The following is a 22990-nucleotide window of genomic DNA, read 5'->3' on the forward strand; positions in this document are numbered from 1 at the left end:
GTGGGGCAATTATGTGACTATGAAGAATGATTTGATATTGTACAAACATATTTTTGTATCATTTTCTATTTAAAAGCGGAGCTAAGCAGGAATTTATGCTGCTGGTTTCCCATTCATCTGGGAAACGCTGCAACTTTAGTAAAGGCACATTTCTGTGGAGAGGACTCGAGCTGCTAATTTGACTGTAGGAGTTTATTTCTGGAATGCAGCAGTGTTTCACCAACGGAGCAGCTGTCCTGGAAACACTTACCACATGGGGTCATTTTCCTCTCTGTGTGTAATCAACAAAGCCACCCCAGTTAATCTGAATCCTTTTAAGTCTCCTAAACTAGACCATAGGGAGTGTACAGAGAGCTATAGGACTCTGACCTCCTTCACTTCCTTCTCCTATCATTAGGGAAGAAAAAATAGTCCCGTACTTAAATGTCCCTTAAAGGGGACGCCTAAAACCTCCTCCAAGCATGGAAAACTGTTTCTTACCATACCATACCACTCATTTGGTGGGGAGATGTTGGTCCTCTGTTTTCTGTGTGTGTTTTGTGATAGTAGCTACAAATCTCCTAAGTTACCAATTACTCCAGGTTGTGAGATCACAACAGTCAGAGGTGGAAAAGCTTCTTGGGTTATTCCATTCTTTTTCTTCTCTTTGATTTACTTTCTTTCACTTCTGGGATGACAGTTGCACAGGTAAATTCCTTCTACTACAATAGAAAATGGTTATACAGTTGAAACAATTTTCTAATTTTTTTTCTCCCTTGTTCTGTCATGTTTCCCAGTTCCTGCCTCACTGTTTACACTCTGATACTTTCTGGCTTTAAGTCCTTTCTCTAAATGCTTTTTGCCTCCAGTGGACTCTATAGGGTTGGTTTTTTGCCCCCTGTTACAACCTTGCATCAGTCTCTGGAACTGCTGTATAATCTTCATTGTGGTTCTATTAGAATGTTTTACTCTTTGAGTTTAGTGACTCCTTTCTCTGTTTTAAACCTGTGTTCAAGATCAGTGAAAGGTAGCAGCTCTTTGTGTGTAGGGGGACATTCTGTCCCAAGCCTGGACAAGGACCTTCTCAAAAGGCTACCACCTGGCAAGCCCTGCATGTGTGGTCTGGGCCAGCCTTGCTGCAGCCCAAATGGGTGCATCACTGGAGCTCTATAGGGGAAGTCTGCATCTGCCAGGATTCAGGAATTGCTTCTTCAGTCAGGTACTTGAAACTGAGACCACAAATTACTTTGATGGTTGCTGTCTTGTCTTCCCCCAAGCTGTGCTAGTGTAGCTTTTCAGATTATTAAGTACGACTTGGGCTTCCTAAAAATTAACTGTATCATCAAGGATTTTTGCTTCTACATCCAGAAAGATGAGAAGGCTGGTGTGATCCCTTTAGAGAAAAGGCAATATAGCTTTTTCTTGCTGAGAGCCAAGGGACAGTCAGTTGTAGTAGGAAAGCAAGGTTGATTTTTGAGAGATGTTGCAGAGGGAACATCTGTTTTTGATCAGTTTTTGAACACAGCCTGCAATGACATAAATCAGAGGGAGCTGGAGAACAGCACTGTGTGCCTTTGAGAAGCCTTCAGTAGGCAATAAAGTACTAAATGAACATGTAATGGAGAAGAATAGAACAGTGTTTCCCCCAATACTATGAAAGAGTCTGAATGAAATGATGGATTTGTTCTGTCTGTTAAAACTAGAGACATGTTTAGTTAGCCAGAATATGTGAGAAACTGGAACAACAGTTTTTCCTCTCTTGTTTGTGAGCTTGTGTTACAGCAGATTTCTCAGCTTGACTTCAATGCACCCACACTGAAAATGAGTACTGTAGTAGTGTAAGCAAACCTTGATACAAGGTAAATGTATTGGGCTTGACTGATTGACAACCAGATCTCTTCACCCTTTTGTAACCATGATGTGATGAATTTATAGTATTTTTTCCTCATTGGCAACTTGCTCTACGAAGCTTGAACTAAATTTCAAAACAGTAAAGCAGATTTAAAAAAAATTAAATCTCATTTTCTTCACTTCTAACCAACCCAAAGATTATTGAATTTAAGACATGGACAAATTTAACTGACCACTTTTCCTGTTTTAAGATTTGTGCACTACACAACATTTGCCTTTAGCCTTTACACATTCTTTGTATATGCTTTATACTTTCTGGTAGATAAAGCATATGTACTCTGGCAAAAATGTGTGTTTTTTCATAGCAGGGTTACTGTAATGTATAAGAAATTGCCTTGTGAAAGCCATGTATGACTTGCTTATTGGGAACAAACAAGTACTGGACAAACAGCTCAAACACTTAGTGAACAGCTTAGGCAAAGCAGAAGCTGTCTTGGAACGCTTGTCTTGTTTTCTGCAACTCTTAGAGAACCACGAGGACTCTCAAAAGATTTTTAAGGCAGACCTATGCCACTCATGCTTTAGGCCTAACTGCATTAAAATCTAAAATCCACCTAGCAACTCCTGCACTTGTCTGGGCAGTTTCTCAACAACAACATCTTCTAGAGAGACATACAACCTTGATTTAGAGACATTGTGATAGAATAACCAGCATGCCTCATGACAAGTGAGGTGGCTGGTTCTGGCTGTTTAAAAATGTCTTTACAGCTAAGTGAAATTTGTCTAGTTTCAGATACCAAGAATAATCTTGTCTTATATTCTTTTAAAGCTAGATTAAAGAACTTTCTATGATTAATTTTCCCCCCACTTACAATTAGATCAGGTCAACCCTTAGCCTATTCTTGGAATTAAATTTATTATGCTTCTCAGATCTGTCATTGGGTAGGTTTTGTTTCAAGCAGGTATTAGATGACAGCACCATGCTTCTCAGTTCAGTAACTTATGTCTTTCAATCTCATTCTGTCTCAACCATGTCATCATTTATCTACACAAATGGGGACATTTTCCAAGAAAGATACCCCATATATGAATGCTTTTAAAAAACCTTTGACATCACTAATGGTTTCACAACTTTCCCAACTGCTGCATGTCATGTGCCATGTACAGGTATTTGTGTTCAGCTGGACTGCCAATAATCCTGCATGTGGTCAGTTTGAATTAAGCCAACCTTTTGGAATTTTTAATCCAGACCAGCTCCTCAGTCTGAGCTGTACAAACACATGTGCTTACACAAAGGAGGAGGCAGGACAAATGTGGCTCAGTTGAGAAGGATGGCAAGATCTCTGCTTTCTGCAACAGAGATGCATTAAAGAGCTTTAGTGGAGGGACTTCATTTTTCTACAATTGAACTTGTAAAAGTTAAACTCCTAAAGGAAACAAATAGGCAGGAACAATATAGTTTTATGCTCTGTGAATGTAGCACATATTTGTGTCAAATTAAGGGAAAATCTACACTTCTGCAGAGAGCAGGAAGGGATGTGATTTGTTGGTAATTTAAAATACAAAATCTTACACTTAAATCCACTAGAGAAAGAAATCCAATACACTCCAAAGCCTTTGGGGTTTGTCCATATTCTATGCGGCAAAATGTGGTTATGTTGCTTCAGGAAGAATTTGGGGAAGAAATCCTGGTTTGGGTGCTTTTATGTTCATATTTCCTAGCTTTACACAGGAATGAATATTAAGAATACAGTTACTTCAAGGAAGTTGGGCTCTGAAAGAGAGTGAGTTGTACATGAGGACAGAACCAGTAGTGTGTTACTAAGGGCATAATAGAATCAGTCTAAGACAGAATGGGCTTTCTTCTGTCTTTCAGGATTTTAGAACATTTGATTATTTCTTCCAACATGTCCCCCTGCCCTGCCTGCTATAATGCCATGAGAAGGCCACTTTCTTTCATTCCCCTTTGCTAGGATATTTAGGCTAGTCAAAATCAGACCCTGTGAATGGATGTAGTAATGAGGCCCATTCATCAGTCTCAAATACAGGTGGCCTGTCCATCCATAATTTTACCATGAGTTTTATTCCTTTTCTGTTAAATAAGAATTTGATTATCAAGAGTGCAATGGTAAGTGCTTTACTAAAGAATTCCTGCACCAATTGGTAGGAATATTGAATTGCTTGTACATTCAGTATAGCTGTATCCCTACCATGTAAAAGCTTAGATTGTGAAATCAAGGTAAAGAGGCCTCATACATCAGAGTAACAGCTGCTGCAGTGAAATATACCCTTCTTTGTACTTTCTCTGACTGTGATTGTTTGTGATATGGGCAATGCAAGACTTATGGAAATAGCTTCTCAGCTGGTGTAAACTGGTACAGCTGCAGCGAAAGCAAATGAGCTCTGCCACTGTACACCACATTACTAGCTGGCTTCTGGTGTCACAAGGTGGATGTTTCCTTGCTTTTAAGTGGTCAGGTTTTATGCATGCAGTAGGTAACTACAGGGTTTTCAGCAACCTAAAACAACCTTAAGCATGGTTTTAGCACAGGGCTTTACTTTCCAAGTGCATACCTATGCGAGGGGAAATACTCCCATCAGGTAAGTGGAACACTGGTGAAAAGTGAGTGAGAGAGTCTGGGGGATGGTAGTGACAGACCAGCCTCATTTGTGTTGCAGTGTAGCATGACAGGCCAGGGAGCAGAGTGGGCAGGCTGCAGGCATTGGCCTTTGAGCGAGGCTGGACTGCGCTGTGTGCACAGGACACCAGCAAGCAGTGAGGGCGTGTTCTGCTGAGATGTTCAGCTCTGGGCACTAGCAGCAAAAAAATGCAGAGGAAACTTGGAAGGTAGTAAGGGAAGAACAAAAAAAATTATAACAGAGCTGGAGGGATTGTTTTTATGAGGGAAGATCAAAAGAACTAAATATGTGAAGCTTGGCTAAGTGATGACTAAGAAGGGAATGTGAAAACTACCTACAACTGTTTGAAAGGATATAAACACTAGAGGTGAGCAAACAGCGGGGACAAATAGTCTGTGAATTTGAAAGTCATTTTCAGTTCAGCTGTGTTTCTGCCTTTAGTAATCACTTTCTGTTAAGACTTGTGCTTTACTGAAAATATTTTCAGGGAATATTACACTTGTATATTCAAAATGCTTCAGTATCTTCAAGGGAATTCTGAAATGTAAATTGAATCTTCAAATTTGAAATTTGTTTTAGTTTACATAAATCACTTAGTGTATAGTGTATACATTGCATTTATCAACAGTATACAAATTTTTTGCATGGCAAGTCAAATATATGGTTGAAAACTGTATTTTCAGTTTTAACGTGGTATTTGTATGTTCCCCTGATGCAATTACTTAGTTAACCAACTAATGCACGATAGGTTCCAACTGCTTTCTATCAGCTTTGCACAAAAAGGTGAGACATTTGCTTTTGTTGTCAGGTTGTATTTTATAAATGGTGAGATTTGCATGTTGAAATGCTGGGGGAGAATTTTTTTTCTTTGACAAGAGTTAAAAGTCACTAGAGCCCAACACCACAGCATGCTTTGTGTATGAGGGCTGTTGGTGCAGTTTTGTGAAGTCATCAAGGTGTGCTTGTGCACTGTGAGGAAGGTCTTTTCTAATTATTTGGTGCACAGTTTGTCAGATGAGAAAAGTGAATTTAGCTCCTGTGACCCTCCATGGGTATTTAGAGCAATTGAATTAAGAAGAAATTTCAGGATGAGTATAAGAAAGTATTGTGTCAATGGTGAAATTTTCTCCTCCTGGAGGTCCACTTGTCATTTAAAGCTCTTGGACAAAGCAGTGGAAGTGGTTCCTGGGCAAGCCTCAGGTGAACTGACTAATTCAGTAAGTCATTTTCAACTTTGGTGATTTGTGAATCAGGCATTAAAATTCCATGTTAATACTCATCAACAGGCTTTTCTAAGCATCTGTCCCTGTTAATGCAGGATTGATGCCTGCTTCCCAGTGAATAGCAAGAAAGACATGGTCAGCTGTGTAGATACCCACATCTGTTTCCAGAGGCGTTTTCTTCAAGAGTGTACGCATGCACACATGCACGCATGCGTCAGTGCATACTGTACACAAAACTACAGGCTTTGACCTATGCAAACACACACCAAATTATTGCTTTCTATAAACAAATTAGCATACTTTAAAAGGTGAAAATCTCTATAAAATTGTCTGCCCTGTTGTTTATGGTGTGAGTAGAGGATGCACTACATTACAGAGGGGCTCACATTTCTCTCTTCTCCCCCCCTCTGTAAATGGACGTGTGCTCCGTCCGTTTCACCATTGTTCCTGCCAGCCCGATCCCAGCAGGGGTTCCCTAATTAGCAATCTCTTCATTTCCAATCAAAGCACAAAGCGGCCCCAAAAGCCTCTCTTTATGAGGGAGCTGAGTGGTGGCTGGGGACGTGGAGTGGGATAATTGCCTTCGCCACTGGCAGCAGTAAGCAGCCTGGCTAATTCATTATTGTAATAACTTTGCTTGTCCTTGGGGAGGGGGGGTTAGGGTGAGGAGGACTGAGCCTGGCAGTGCTAGCTGAGGACAGGGGGAAGGGGGAATCCAGCCAGAACTGAGGTAGAAGATGGGAAAAATTGGCAGGAAAGAAGAAACCTTTCAATATTTTTCTGCCTACCTCCCCCCTTAAATAAATTGAGGGTTAAATTAATTTGTGGCATGGTAGCCAGTGCTCCCTGAGCAAGACTGCCACGAGCACCCTCTGCTCTGCCCTTGTCATGGTCACAGAGAGGGATGTCTAGAAAGGCATGTAAGTTGGCCTCAAGAATGCTGGGGAGGCTGGGGCTTGGAGGATTAGGAAAACTCAGGAGCTGCCTCTCAGTTCAGGTAGGAAAAGCTGACACTTAAGCATTGATAGAAGGCTAAATGACTGAGCTACCCACAGTTTGTGGCTTTCAGGGATTCACAAGAAGTCACTGATCCTTGTGTGGATATTGCATGTTGTATATCTTCAAAGGAGTCCAGGGCTGACAAATCCTATAGCAGAGCTTTGTTCTCATCTGTTGTTTCTTTAAAATATATTTAATGGATGTAAGACTTGCCTCTCTTTCTGTGGGCTGCAGATTTGTGTTTGCTGGAGCTCTGTTGGCTTTCAGGAGCCATCAAGACTCTGCCCCTGTGAACAGAGGGCTAAGCTGAGATGCCAGCAACTGACTGAGCTGCCACAGAGAACAGGCAGTGGTGGTGGCGTCTTCCTCCTCCTTGAAAGGAAATGTGTGTGGTGTGGCACAGTAAATTTATTAGGATTTTGGTTTTGAAAAGTGTACATATTATAAATAGGTAAGACCAGTCATATAATTTCAGATCCTCTGGTTCTTCCTTTATTTCTTGGTGCTTATCTCAAATTGGTATGTCAGGGTTTTGCTTATTCCATCTCACTGATGGGACAGCTCCTTCTCTGAATTCCTTTGAGCCAATACTGCTGTGTACATTCATGAAGCCCATCACTCTGAGATGGTCACCATTCATGTTTCTGCACTGAAGTTGCTGGTAATGAAGCTATGTGTTTTACTGTCAGAGTTTGTTCATTGAAAATTATTATTTCTGACATAAAATATAACTAAAGAAACAGTGACATCAAAATGCAAGTGCCAAATATGCAAATTTTTGTGTGGCAGAAGCAGTTTAAAATTAAATCATGCCCTTGTGATAATTAGTGAACACTTAATTCTGGAGGTATTAGTATTGTATTTGTGTTGTGAAAAGGGACATGAAGCAAGTCCTCAGCCTGAGGGGCATTTCAGTGATATGTAACAGATCCTTTGAGTCCCAAAATGTTTATCCACTTAAGATGCAAAATGTTTACAGGGAGGAGATATTTTTGAGGTAGTTGAGTAAGGTGATGGAGAACTAACAGCTATTTGGAGCAGAATTTATAGGTGGTATTGTCCAGACTCTAGTGAGCAGTGATGTTTTCCCAGCTGCCTTATGCTAGGTGCTGGCCTGCAGGTTTCTCCACTTCTCAAGCAGATGTTCAACCTCTTGCACACTCTGCAGCACACAGCCGAAGGAATTTCAGCAAGAACAAACTTCCTCTGCCTGGTACCACTGTCCACAGAGATGATGCTAATGTCCCAAGAGAAAACATGCCTATTCATTTTTATTTTTCCATGATCAGTGCTGTAGTCCTGATTGTGTTGTGCTTTTTGCTGTCTAATGTAAACACCATACAGGAAGGTATGTTCAAATAGGCCAAGGAGTGCATCCAATGAGACTTATGGGGGATTTCAATCATTTGCTTTGTGTCCTGCGCCATTTCTATGCTTCTGGATCCTTTTTCTCAAAGGATCATTTTAGCAGCGGTGGGGGATTTGCACATCTCCTAGTTTGCCCAGTTAATAAGTTGCAGCAGTGGCAGCACATAGGATTGATATGAGCTCCTGTAGATAACTCTGCTAGATGAGAAAATATCCCCCTTTGTACATTTGTGGGATTCTCCATCATGTGATATCTCCTACCCTTGCTTTGCATTTATCTCTCCAACCCATTTAGAGTACTTTAACTGTGTGGAAAATGTGGTGACCAAGTATTAAAAACAGGAGTGGATAGATCCTTTGAATTAATTGTTTCCTTTCCTTGTGTTTCCATCTGCTTGGGAATGAGGATAATCTTGAATCCTGTTTCTGATGTTTAAGATGATATGGATCTTAAAAGCTTTTGGAAGATAAACTGGGGAAAGGCAGTTCAGAGGGTTGAAAGACAGCTGACATGCAGCACATTGGCCTAAGTTTGATGGGATGCCAGGGAATGGACAAAGGTTGATGAATTGGAGTAGCAATGGGCATTTTAGTCTTGACTTCACTTTTAGCCTGAGACCCTCAATTGTTGCATTGTTAGCAATTGCTTGTGGAGAGGTAAGAAATTGTGGCAATGGGCATGAGAAGGAATATTAATGATCCAATTTCCAGCTGAGTTCCACTCCAAGGCCTCGCTGGGTGATGTGCATTTTTAATCATAACAAACCAGACTGAGAAGGAGCTGCTTGCAGCAAGGCAGGCCTGTGTGGGGAGCCACAGTGGGTGACACCACCTCAGACCTCTGCCTGCTGCTCAGGGGAGACACAAGGCTGCTCTGCTTGCTTGAGTGCCACCACAAACTAGGGTGGACTGTGACCAACCACTAGAAGTGGATCACCACTAGAAGTGGAACCAAGGAAGAGGTATAGTAACTGTCATGAATAGCCTAAAGCTCTTGACTGGAAGAAATCACTGAATTCAACTAGAACTTTGGGCCAAAATTGGCCTGACTCAAAAGGAGCAGAAATATAATTTCTAGATGTTAGACAGCATTGTGCTGTAGCCATGCTGAATTTTCTGCTAGCTATTTTTGCAGTCTTGATGGTTTCTGTGATAGGGTCTTCTCACTTGTTTGTGTTTCTGGAAAGTGTTTTCTTTGACTTTTGAGGCCACGCAGTCTGGCTGAACAATATACCAAACAGTTGCTTTGATCTCTCAGATACACTGAATTTGGGAGAACCCTGGAGGTTTTCTTGTCTTCTGAGGTGCTTTTCATTCCAAACTTTCAGCTACAGAGAGCTTTGCAGTACTACTTTGGGAGTCCATCATCACAGGGTTCAAGTAGCCAGCAGGAGTTGCTGCTGAGGGATGTGCAGGCCTCCTTGTCTGGGGATAAGTATTCCATGATAATTTAACAGTGGGACATGCAGCTCTGTGCTTGATACGTGTTTGGGAATGTGCCAGCTGCATACCATAACTTACCTGCTAAGCTTCAAGCTCCATGTCTCAGGACAGCTCCCTCTCTACTTTTTCTTAATATTTTACTCTGTCTTGGTGACTTTGTAACTTCTTTGCCTTAGGGCTAAATAGCTGGTAGTCACTTGCCCCAGAGTTTTAGCTCCACTGTTGTCTACTTTATGTGAATATGGTGCAGAAGCACAGCTTTTTTGTGGCCGAGGTGTCTGATACATCTCAGGGGCAGAAGAAGCAGCAGCCTAGCTTTCTCAATACAGGAGTGTATTGTTTCAGTGCACGCTAAGCAGGACAGTCATTCCACCTAGCAGAAGGCAGGGGTGCCACACTCTCTCACTACAATGCAGGAGTTATGGGAGGAAGGAACAGTTGTCTCACATCCCTTCAAGTGTATATTAAAGCCAGAAATTAGAACTGATTTTCCTCTTAGAGTTTTCAGCAGCCATTCAGGTGCTGAATGTCAGTGCTAGTCCAAACTAAGGAAAAGGGCTGAAGTACTGCATGCCCAGCCTTTGCAGCATCATGTTTTGTGTACCTGGCAGAGAAAAGGTGTCTGGTGTTTGATATCCCAGTACTCTTGCTCATTATTTTTAAGTAAACAAGATGAATCTGAAAGAGATATGGGAAAACTCCTGTCCTGTTTTTTATGCCATTAAACTGAGAGCTAGCATTCTCTGGGATGGTCTGTGCCAATGCAGCTATCTGTATTATGCAAGCAAGGGTCAGAGAATTGCTGCAGAAAGATGGAATGCTGTCTTTCACAGGAGAAGTTTCTGAAAGAACACACACACCCCTGAAAAATACAGACCAGCCAGGCCACTAGAGCCTGCCACAGTGCCAGAGAAAATGCCAGCAGCTTTAAACTTGTTTCACTAAGGAATGAATGTTACACGATTTGTGCATGAGGGAGAGAATCCACTGAAGTGGTTGAGGAGGGAGTGGAGAGGGGATGGGAGGAGGTGCCTTTCACCATATAGTAGATGTTGCCTCTGGCATGAGTGCAGGACAGTGAGCAGTTTATACATGTTGTGTTCATGCAGCAAGTCTGGCCCTGAGAGAGGCACCTTTCCACTTGGCAAAGCTGCCTCACTGCTGCTGCTGCTTGATACCCAAGCAGCTAATATGCCTCCTTCACAAAAGGCTCGGGCTTTTTAGATGTTTAAACCTGCGATTCTGTTGGGCAATGGTCCCCTCCTGGCAGAGGGAAGGGACTGCCAAATGGGTATAGTTTACTGTGATTTTAAAAATCTTTTGGAGGGAAGATGGATTCCATTTGCTGAGAGAGGTGTTTGTTGGCCAGGCAAAACTCCCAGTGTATTTACAGCAGCTCTGCAAGGTCTCTGTGTGTGTGGTAGGTGTGTGTGTGCATGTACATGCTTGTGTATGCCTTTATTTCCATGCTCCGGCTGCCTGCCTCTGATTTAAGGGCAGGTTTTATTCCCCAGCTGCCTCAGGGCTCCTCTTTTCTGATTGCATTAAAGTCTCCGTAATTCTCCCCTCATTAATGATTGGCATATTTTTACCTCTCACTAAAGGAGCTTGGAGGCAACTCCCGTGGGGCCCTGCTCGCCAAATGAAACAATTTCATCCTGCTCCAGAAACGCATTAAAAAGGGTTTGTCAGGATCTTATCGCTAGTTAGGGAAAGCTAATCAAATTACTTCTATTTATTAGCTGCTGCAGCAATGTGTCATTCCATCAAGCACAGGTAGTGGGGCAGGCAGGGATTGCGTGCTGAGCTCTGTGCATCCAGCACTGCTGCCTCGATCTGCACAACAGCATCTCTTGCTAGGGGAGGCTGAGGGCCAAGAGAACCTGTGAACTTCCCAGTGACAGTGCTCCTGTCACCATTGCCATGGGACCTCTCATCTGCTGCCCCTCTTTGTTCCTCTTTTCCAGTGGACTCCCCAAAACCCCTTAGTAGTGGTATTCCTGAGCTTTTAACACTGAGGCCACTGCTTCTGTATTTGTCTGATCACTTCTTGCTGTTGCTGATTGTGTTTTGATACTGACTGTTTATTTTGAGGCTGTTTGGGTTTTTTGGCAAGTTTAACTCAGTGGTAAACCAGTCCAGGAATGATTTGTTCCTTTTCCTTGAACCTGTCATGACAAGGAGGACAGTGGGGAGATATTATGGCAATTGTAACAGAAATACATATTTTTTTACTTCATGAGACTTTCATGAACTATATCTCTCTCTTTCTCTCTCTTCTCTTTCTTTATTTTTCTTCCTTTTTTCCCTTTTTTTTTCTCAGTACATGTGGTCTGTAAAAGTAATTACAATTGAGGAAATGGGAAAGAAAGTGACTGAGTCTATTGAATAAACTGCAGACAAGGACTTAGATGAGACTCTGAAAAGGGAACCAACTACTGCTTGACTGTTGCTGATTGCATGAACAGTAGTGGTTTGTGAAGCAAGAGGTGTGAACTCAGAATAAAGCTTACTCTTTTATTGATTTCATATGTGGAATGTGCATGTCCTTCATGCATATACACTGTGCACTTGTATTTGCAACCATGTATGCACTCCCACTCTTGCACATGATTTTAATTCCCAAGGTGCTGTACCTCCTGTGGGCTTGCTGCTGTCTCAGAAGGGACATGGAGGCAGGTGCTTTACATGTGCTTTCAAACTTTAGAAAATATAGATCTACTTCCACCTTTTTACTGTTCCTTTCATCTTCAAACTAAGAGCAAGGAAATCTCTGGTGTTTGAGATAAACATGAATTGGACAGTGAAAATGGGCTGGTTTACAAGTGAAAACTCCCACATTAATAAAACCATGTAGTGGATATATTTGCATGAAGTGAAGTGTGCCTAAATATAGTTATAGTGACTCACAATGACAATATTGCTGCGCACGTGTGTAAACCTTTGCTGTTTCATTTTGTGCACACCAACATTTTCCCTCTAGCACAAAATCCTGGGACAGCAGTGAAAACACAGCGTTCTCATGTAAAAGCAGACCTTTAAACCCCCTGGTGTGCACACTGTGCGTGGTGCTGGTTTTGCCTAGGGAAGGTTTGTGCTGGCCCTCTGGATTTTGCAGTTGTAGGTAACAACACCGACACACAAACACTCTGCGTTTGCACAGAACTGATGGAGTGCTTAGAGGTTTGCCAGGGCTCTGGCACGACAAGCAACGATTCCTGGCTTGGTGGGGGGCAGGCAAGTGCCCCAGCTATTACACACAGCGTGGACTCACGGAATGGTGGCTGCCAAGCTGGCGGCCCTGAGTGTGTTCCTGGGAGCGAAGGTGTAGCCGGACTAGCCCGGGGGGCTCCGGCCATCAGCCGCACACAGCGAGCCACGCTCCAGCATCCTCATTATCCACACAGTTCAAAAAGCAGGCCTGAGCAGGCCACCACGCTCCACAAAAGGCTGCATCGATTGGGCTGTCGGAGCATTTCCCGGGGTCCTTTATATCTCTTTGCCTCCTCGTCAGTAATGAAGAGGCCGGGAGCAGAGAGAGTCAGCAGACTCCCAGCTGCTGGGATTTCTTCATCTTCTCATCAGGATTTTAATTAGACACGTCCGAGAGGGCAGCACCGTGTGAGGGCAGGCGGGAGCTTTATCAAGCAGGCCACTTCTTTAATTACTGTTTACTGACAGATAACAAGGGAGGGGAGGTGGCAGCAGATTGTTGCAGGGGGAAGCGGGGAAAGGACGGCGGTCCCCAGAGTGTGTACTCAGCAAAGAAGGCCTCTGCTAGGGATCGAGTGGAAATTGTTCTGCTCTCCCCACCCCAACATGCTGTTTACCTGTTGCCAGAGTGGGAGAGGTTCCCCTTGCCCCTTTCCTAGAGGGCAGAAGATAGATCTGAAAGGTAAGGGCCAGAGACCCAAGGAATGAAACATACATTTGGTTAGAGAAAAAAATGAGAGAACTGGCTCTTCTAAGCCACCAGGACCCTCACCTGAGTGATCCTGTGCCTTCCCGGCCCTGAGTTTCCCTGTGGAGTTTCTGGCACTGCACATTAGGAATCAAAATTATTTTCTTCTCCTTCTGTCTGGAACTGTCAGCCCTCCTCCCTCCCACTACCACCATGACTGTTTTGTCAGAAAGAAACCTTCTTCCATCTTTCCACATGTCTTCAGCACTGGTGGTACGAGCGCAGTCTGCTCTGTGGTTGCTTCTGACATGGCCTTGATCCCTGCTGTCTTTTGGGTCAATCCTGCACCTGGTATGAATACAAGCTTCAGCCAATCCTCTTCTGTTTGGCCCCAGAATACACATACCCCTCCCATATTCTGTCTCCTTCCCCGTAAGGTGTTTTTTGGTCATCATTTGTATCCCGGCTGCTGCGTCCTGCTGGGTCATAGCCCTGTGTTCAGTTTCATGGAGCTACCTTTTGATTGTTTTGTGTTCTGACAGGGGAATGGTGTTCCCAGTTCCCCACAGAGCAAGGGGCTGGGTAGATCACTGCTCCCTGGCTCAGCCAGCCCCCTGGGACAGACAGTGCCTGTAGTGGAGTGCAGCAGTTGGTGTCCACAAGAACAGTCTTCCTGTGAACTAAACTCAGCAGAAATTTTCTCTGAAGATCATGCCACACTCTTGGCTGCATTTTTATCCACTGTAAGGCAGTCTGATGCTTCCAAAATATTGTTGCCATCCCAAAATGGAAGATGGCATGTGCCAGAACTTGGTTTCCATTGTTGCCAATAAACTCCCACTGCTCTGAGCAGAACAAGATCTGGAGGATGTGCTTGGGATCAGCAAGGACTTAGTAATTGGACTGTTGTTCTTTCATTTTGCTACGCAGTAGCGAGCAGATTATAGAGCCCACACATTATAGATTTCCTGTCATCCCTCATGAATCAAGCTCCACCGTCTTATTTACTGTCGGCCAAGGCCTGTGAATAACATCACCTGGGGATACGCTCCCAAGCAGTTGTGCAAACACGCAGTACAGAGCCATTGCTTGCGCCTTTGAGCTGCCAGCTCACCTTCCCCCATCACATCACCTATGGCAGATAAGGGTCCTCTGTTTCCTGTCTTCATGGAATGGCTCCTGGCTTCCCTGGGAGCTCACAGCTTGTAACACTGGAGGCAAATCTGTGTTATCTAATTAATATTAAATCCCACATCTTTAAGTGTATGACATTTCTGGTCACAGTTCTGGTTGTTGTGTACACTCATACTTATGTGCACCAAGGATGTAGACTTCCAGTTTCCAGGGAACCATTTTATATTAAATCTGTCTGGTTTGTACACAAGGCACAGCACTGGACGTAAGGACACAGGAACAGCTCTCAGCCTCACCAAAGACTGCTAAGAAATTCTGCTGTTCTACATAGAGAATGTAACCTATGATAGAGTTGATTTATCAGAATATATCTTCTCAAGTTTCCCAAAATTACAGATCAAGATTTTGAAAATGTGTGAGAAATTGAATCCAGGTGGGAGATATGCTGCACTGAAGGGCTAACACTCTCATGTTCCTCACCCCCCTCCCTTTTTTGTTTATTTAAACTACAGTGAGTTTCCCTGGAAGTGAATGGAAATTTGGTTTGTCTACTGCAAGCCAGCAGGTCAGTTGCAACCTTGTATCCTGCTCTGGATGTTCATATAAACTCTCTGGCCTTCCAAGTAATACAAATGGATGCCCAGGAATTAAGTTAAAGGGACTGAAGTGCTAATTTGTTTCTGTTAGACAGGTTAGTATTTCTGTCTTGGAAATCTAGATGTTAGGCAAGATCTGGGGAATGTATCTTCAAATATTAGGAGGCTTTGTCCGAGAGGAAGTGATTAACGCCATTTGCTATGTCTGATGTTGACAGAGCTGGAAGTAAATGGGCTTTGATTGCAATGTGGGAGATTTCAGTTTGATGTCACAAACTGGTACTGATACAGAAGCATTAGAACAGACTGTCTGAGGGGGATAAAATGTTTGACAGATATTTTTCCAGCCTGTTTTGAAAGAATAATGCTGTGATAGCATTATCCATTGGGATAGAAGGATGCATCTCACACCTGACCTGGTCCTAGCCCTCTTTTTTGCGACTGAAATGTTAAGACATGTATGTCCAGCTGATGCAAGCTTGAGATGTGTGCAGGTGCCTACATCAAAAAAGCACTAGCGTCTATGAGGTACCAGGATAGTTTACAAAGGAGTACAAGTGCTCCACATTCCTTCAAAGGCCTGCCATCCAAATGCTAATATACCCAACCACAGTAAGTCTTCAAAAGAGATGGCAGCAGCACTCTTTCTTGCTTAACCGACTTCCTTAGTTTTTATCTTTGTTTCCGCTGCTTCATCCAACAGACAGACTAGTAGCACCATCTTTTTTCTTTACTGGTGCATCCAGTGGGGCTTCATTTCAGTGGATCATACCACTGCCACTTTCCATTGTTTGTGGAAATTATTATCCAAACCAGCACTTTTTATATTTTAAAGAGTCTTGAATTATGCCTTCCTTCCATTTAGAAGCAAATCAAGAAGATTCCTCTTTGCTAAGCTCTAAGCTAGTGTTAGTTAGTGGGGCCACCAAACAGGAATGGAAAGATGGTGCAAGGGGGGCAGGGCAAAAAGGAGAGGAGGGGAAGCAAATAGTTGTGAGCAGTTGATGAACAAGAGGCTAAGGCTGTGAAGGGTGGGGAAATAGTGTTTGGAGGGGTGAGATGAGGGCAAAGGAAAGGGTTATCATGGGAAGGCAGAGACAGTGAAGAGAAGAAAGTGGGCTGGGGTGGGCTACAGAGGAGAGAGGCATGACTTGCATTGAATGGTTGGAGGAGCCTCTGCATCATGACTTCTCAGCTGTCACCAGGATCTGAAATTCATTCAGTGTTTCATGCTCCTCACAACAGTTTTCAGAAAAGAGGATGAGCTACCTTTGCAGCCCGTTTACTCTGTTACCTTGGTTGTAGTGGCCCATGTGAAGGATTCATCCCTTTTGATAATCCACAATAGTGTCATTGTGATGCTTCCTGACAGAATTCCTTTGCTGTAAAAATAACAAACTCTAAAAATAGCATTTCAAATGGTACTAATGCAAAAACTGGACCTTGGAAAAAGACCAGTTATCCTCTTCAAGCATTTCTGTCTACCTGACTGTGTGTCTAATACAACTCATGTTTTAGCTACATCACTGTGTGCTGTTTCCTTCGCAGGACCCCTGCCTCATTCACTGCATGTGATGGACCTGCTCTGAGGTAAATCAGAGTTACACAGTGAAAGACACCATCTGTAGGACCCCTGCCTCATTTGTCAGGTGTGTATTGAGTGAGACAAGGGACTGCAGGAGAGAAAGGGAAGCTTTTACAGCTGAGGCAGTGAAATTGTGACCTGACAGTTGACTTCTTTTCTGTACGTGATCATTTTCATATGATAGTTTTTGGGGTTTTTTGAAGCAGCTGCTATGCCAGGGGTTGTTTAATTGTGTGTTCCTTATTTTATAGGGGACCTTTTGGTCCCAAACTGCCTGCTTTACAGAAACACTGAGTGTTTAAAGGTGCAAATTTACTAAATGTGAGTCCACTAAGCCCAAGGTGCTATACAAGCACAGATCAGTCAGGCCGTTGGTGTCTCGGAGTAGGCACCCAGAATTAGCAGATATGTTTTAACACCATCTTCAGTCATTCATCCATAAAATGGGAATAAAAATACCCTCTCCTCTCATAGAAGTATGTGGAAATAAATGGTCTTGGCATAGTGTAGCTCTTGGACAGTGTAATGACAAACCCATAGAAAAACACATAAGGAAATTAATAAATCTCTAGAGCCAGGTTTGAATAATGTGCAGTAAATAAGGCCTGGGGCCACACCCTGAACAATGAGCAGAAACCAGCATCTCAAGCAGCTGCTCATTACATAGGAAAAATCCCTTCTGAGTGCAGTCTGAGATGAGGTACTGTGAAAAAATTACGATCCTGTAATTATGGACTCTAAAATAATATGAGGGTTAAGAGTATTTTTCACAGGTAAACACAGTTGTGGTTTTTCCTAACTCTTGACTTCACTTGTAGTCTGCTCTATTTAGCACATAGTTTTTGTCTTTGTTTCGTGAGTCCTGTCGAGGTTTGCAAATCTACGAGCTTAAGATCATTTTGTCCCAGCCTCTCCATTTAGATTAAGTGCTGCCATGTCATGTAGTTGCAGATCAACTGAATGCAGGTAGTCAAAACCTGTTCATTTATATATTATGTATTCCACCTGTTGTAATCTCTACTGAGGTGCAGATTTGTGTGAGTGAGAAAGGCAGATCTGACCCTTTAATTTGCCATCATGAGCAAAACTGACACTACGATGCTCTTGTTCCTAACAGTGAAGGAATTTGGGATATTTGAGAACTTACAGCCTACTAACAGTAATTAAAACACTAAGCTCCCCAGCAGCAATATCCAAGAGGACAATGTCACTGGGGCTAGGAAATTTCTTTAGAAGTCTCTGCTGTTATGTGTGCAGGAAGAATGGCAAAGTTTAAGGAATAACAAAATATTCAAAAATATAACATTCAAAGCACATAATTTTAAATGACCACAGTTTTGATGACTACTTATGGCTTGTTTAGGAACAATATAAGAGGGAGATTTTACCAGGGTATGTAGCAATAGGATAAGGGGGAATGGCTTCAAAATGAAAGAGGGTAGATTTACATTAAATTTTGGGAAGAAATCCTTTACTGAGAAGGTGGTGAGGAGCTGGAACAGGTTGCCCAGAGAAGTTGTGGCTGCCTCATTCTTGGAAGCATTCATTGCCAGACTGGATGGGGCTTTGAAGAAACCTGGTCTAATGGAAAGTGCCCCTGTCCATGCAAGGGGTTGGAATTAAGTGATCTTCAAGGTCCTTTCCAACCCAAACCATTCTTTGATTCTATGAAGTATTTAGTGACTGTAATGCAGAAGTGTTAAACTTTGTCAAGTTGAGAAGTAAAAGATTAATGGTGTTGGGATGATCAGTGTACAAACCTAATGCTGGTTAACCTTTCCATACCATGTCTGATATTTGCTATAATTTGGAGACAGAATGTTATGAATGGTAGAGGAAGTAGACCTTTGTCATGTATCCCTGACATTTTGTTTGTAAGGATTAGAGGTTTCTAAGATGTCTAAGAAATGTGCCATAAAATCTTTTTCTCTCATATATTCCCTTTTTTCTCCCTTATTAATTATCTCAAATACTCGAAGAGGAATTTGTTGGCCTATTTAGGCTCTAGAATGGGATGCTTCTCTCAAGGATGACTAGTATTACTGTTGGCTGGTTTATGACTTGGAAAGCACTGGTTCCCACATGTGCTGCAGATAATAATTCATTCAGGAAATAAAGTAAGCCAAACCTATCAAATATATTTTAGCCTGTGTAAGAGACTGAATGAGTGTCATTTGCAGTAGCTTAACTGCTCAGTTTTAACCGTTTCATCAGATAAATGTACTGTGTGGTTTAAAGACAACACACAAAAAAGTGATGCCAGGGTACCCAAGTGCAGGAACTCTCACAAAAATCCTCTTAGGCAAGGCCTGGCATTAGTGGCAAAAGGAGAGCAAAGAACAATTTAAAAAATATAACAATCTGTTCTTGTAGGGGTCAGACAGCAAGAGGCAGCACATGTGCTGGGTGGGAGCCATCAATGAGAACTGGTTTCCCCATGGGATATACCAGCCAGGACTATCAAAGTAAGCTGGGGCTAGGACAAACAGATGTTATGCCAGACACGTCAGCAGAGCTAGTCTGCTTTGCATAGGTGTCTGATCTTACTTGGCATGCTTTAAGCTCTGTTCTGAATCTCAGGGTGGAATATAACCATTATGATTTCATCCTAACTGCTCTGTTCTCCACATGTGATGCAACTCTTGGGCATTGCTTCTAACCTGTGCAAGCAGGAAGCTGAGGCACAGGGTGGTGTGTTGCCAGGTGGATGTACAACCCCAGTCACACACCTCTGCTTCCCTTCAGTGAGAGGAGGGAGCCTGTGGGTCACTGCATTACCAAAGTAAACAGTCTTTGCCTACAGGCGTCTTATTGACAGATAGGCAGTGTTAGTGCCCCCAAACTGATGTTTTAAAACACCATCCTGAAGCATCCCTGCACAACAGGCACTCTGCTCTCTGAAAAACCAGCCTAGGACAGAGTGGGGTAAATGAACCTGAACGTAAGGGCTGGAGGCCCTCACACCGTTGTGGCAGTGCAGGGGTAAGGTCAGGCCTTCATTTGCACAAACTGCGCTTGACCAGAGGCTATGATCCTAACCTTGCCCAGGGGCAGGAAGCTGGAGTCTCACTCTTACAGACCTGCCAAGCAGAAAGTGTTTATTTCCTGCTCTGGATCCATGATCCAGGAGGAATGAATAAAAGTGATTTAATCTTCAGTGTGAGGAAAATCACCTGACTGAGTAGGACACAGAGGACAAATGGGACAGGGGGCCTTAGCTTGCCTGGCCAGGAGGGATGGGAAAACAGAAGTGAGACACAGGATCGGAATCGCTAATTGTTACTTATTATTAATTTTCTAATTTTTCCCTTGCTCGGATTCCACGATTGCTGGAAATCAGGGCTCCTCTGGCTGTGTGGGTGCATCTGTGACATTGACTCTGTCTTTGAGATAGGGAGCACCCTCTGGTGGTTAAGGATAATCTGACATTTCCTGGGATTGGCGCCCATCATCCCTACAAGCTGCCCGTTGAGGCGGACACGAGGCATATGCTGGCATACTGTCACTGTTGGGAAGGGTATTTGGGGCGCAAATGTTCACTCTGACTCGCTAACCCAGGAATCTGATTCTTAGGAACCATTTTAGCGCAGTGAAAAGTGTGTAAGGTGTGTTTGTTCTCCCTACCATGCTGTTGTGTAAAAGCCCACTTACATGCCCTTTTTGCTTTCTCCCAATGAGAGGGCAAGTAAAATTCAATTTTCTCCATTAATTCCCAGTGGACACAAAATCCTACCCTGACTCTCTCCCTAGGGACTGTGGTTTCCTGCCTCGGTTCTTGCTCCTGTCTCCAAAAGCTCTAGTCTTGCACTCAGAGCTTTCCATAGCCCATCTCTACCTGGATTTGCCCATTTGCCCTGCCTAGAGTGCTAAAGCCAGGACAGTACAGTCCCTTGCAGGGAACAGAGGAATTCAGCTCAGGTTTCCCTTCTCCTTCCCTAAGTGGATTAACAGGCTGAGGGGATGTCTGTGCCTGCCTGCCTCAATCTTCATTAGCTAACGTGTTCCGCCAGCCGCAGTCACATCCTGGGCTGGGGAGCTGTTTGACAGCAGTGCATCCTGGCCCCAGCCTCTCACAAAGGCTGCTGCATCTTCTGAGAGGTTTTTCTTCATAACAGGGCTCTGTGGGCTGCCCTGGATGGCAGGGATGGAGGGCAGGAGAGCTGCAAGACGTACATTATTGCTGTGTCCACTGCTCACTTTGCAAGAACTAATCTGCATCCTCTGCTGACTGCAACGCTGCGCCTCTGTGTAATGCATGTGCAGCATGAGTGGCAGAAAACATTCCAAAGCAGCACCCACATGCATTTTTTTCCCCTCCTGTTTCCCAGGCAAGGGAGGATCCTGAATATACTGGGATGTCTCTGAAACTTTTTTTACCTGGCTGTCACTTCTGGATGCTCTTTCTTGGGTGCTTGTAGGCAGTCAATTTGAACGCAGTATTTCCTAACAGGCTGTGTGCAAGAAAGTGAACTTACCTCCTCACCTGCTTCTTCCTGTTGCTTTGTAGTAGTCATTATTAATGGGTGTTGCACCCTTGGACAGGCAGTCATTTATTCCACCAGTGCTGTTGTTTCCTCAGTTCAGAGAATATCTTTTCTACACAAGTGAGATGTACACTTTAAATTGCATTGATTTTGGAGCAATCCATTTAAACTACTGAAAATCCAAATTGTGGATGCTCTCCTGCCAGTTTGAGGATGCTTCATTTTTGCTCATTGGTTGTCTAAACAGATTAAGTTTCTATAGTAATGAGTGCCTCTTGCACTGGCTTAAGTTAATCTATTTCAAATTGTACCTTGAATTATACTGTGGTAACATTCTCATGCAAAGAAATCCTGCAACGGGAGGAGGTGAACGCTGGGCATCACCAATACCATCAGGGGCTGCCTGTGCCCAGGCAGTAGGGAGGGAAATGTTCTTATTTTGGTCTTGTAATCTGACCATTGTGGCAGGGAAAGCTGATGTGCCATGCTCTAAAAGCAAGGTCAAGTGGCCAGGAACAGAATCAAAATGGATTTTTTTTTTTTCTTTTAGCAAGTTGGAAGGGAAATAAAAAAGGCATATGAGTATGAAGGGGCATAGGACACTACAGACTCTGAAGGATTTTAGAACCTAAAGCTGTTATTTAGCAAACGAAGGGATGAATTGAATTTCCCAAACAACATATGTTAAAGCACACAAATGAAAAACCCCAGCCCTTATGAACTAGAAGTGTATTTGGTTTGGCCCTGTAAAGCCACAAGTCAATGGTCAAAGCAGAACAGCTCCCTGGAGAACCCTGGCTTGATGGTTCTAGCTCCCTGGGGGATGCAACTATCTCTGGAGCACTCCCCTCTCAGGGCTATGTAGCTGTCAGTGCTTAATGATGTGCTTCCCAGAGCAGGAAACAAAGGTTACACAACTCTAAAAACATAACCTATCTCTGAATGGGCAGCAGAAGAATTTTCCTTTGAGAGGCCAAGTAAGACCTGTTTTATTGAAAGGAAAACAGATCCCTTTTTTACTGCCCTTTGTTTGGAGGAATATAAATTGTAGGAACAAATCTGGTTTTATATATTTAAAAGTTGCAGAAATCCCTTTATGTATGGGGAAGAGCAGACTGGGGATGAGCTTGTTAGGACTTGCTGAAGCACCCTCATGGTTAGATTTTGTGCTTTTTTGATGTTGCAGTTGCCGTGGATCACTGATCTTGATGAAGTTGATACTCTCTTGCTCTTCAGTCCTTTCCTTTTCAAAGGTTTCCCAAAGCACTTTATGCATAATGGGTTATGTTGCTACCACAACTGCCTTTGCAGTACCTTTAATAGCACAAAACAATGTGCTGATTTGAGACCAGAGTTGAGGAAGAACGTTATTGATGTGGAGTAATGCAAGATATACTAGCAGAGGCTGAGCTGAAATAAACTGGGATAGTTGTATGAGATGTGTCTAAAGCAGTAGATTGCCATCTGCTCGTGCCCTTTGCATCTCAATCTCTGGCATTCCATCAGTAATTAATTGCAGGCAGACATGAATTTACACAGTGCAGGCTGTACCTCTCATAATCTGTTCAATCCCCATCAGTGACCCTCCTGTAACACTAGTTCAGGACACTGCAACATCTTCTAGTGAAAGACTCTGGTAGTGATTGGTAGTTTCCACACCCCTGTACCCCTCTCTGGCCCTCTGACCAAAGCCAGAACAAGAAGATAGTTACCAGATCTGGCTGACTGGGCAGATCTGTCTGTCTCTACAGCTTTTTTTAGTTCATTATGAATGTCATCTCTGAATA

At 43.2% G+C, this 22990-nt stretch overlaps 1 protein-coding gene across 4 annotated transcripts in view; it reads left to right on the forward strand.

The window, feature by feature from the left end:
* Window positions 1-22990, forward strand: part of ESRRB (estrogen related receptor beta) — a 122963-nt gene that overhangs the window by 11124 nt on the left and 88849 nt on the right. The window contains exon 2 of one of the 4 annotated variants that reach the window (XM_039704869.1): window positions 16683-16783. The exons of the other annotated variants lie outside the window; for them this stretch is intronic. The gene's annotated coding sequence lies outside the window, so the exon portion shown is untranslated. The remainder of the gene's footprint in view (window positions 1-16682; window positions 16784-22990) is intronic. 4 annotated transcript variants of the gene reach the window in all.

The sequence above is a fragment of the Passer montanus genome, unplaced genomic scaffold, assembly GCF_014805655.1.
Source record: "Passer montanus isolate IOZ18808 unplaced genomic scaffold, ASM1480565v1 scaffold18, whole genome shotgun sequence".
Taxonomy (NCBI): Eukaryota; Metazoa; Chordata; class Aves; order Passeriformes; family Passeridae; genus Passer; species Passer montanus.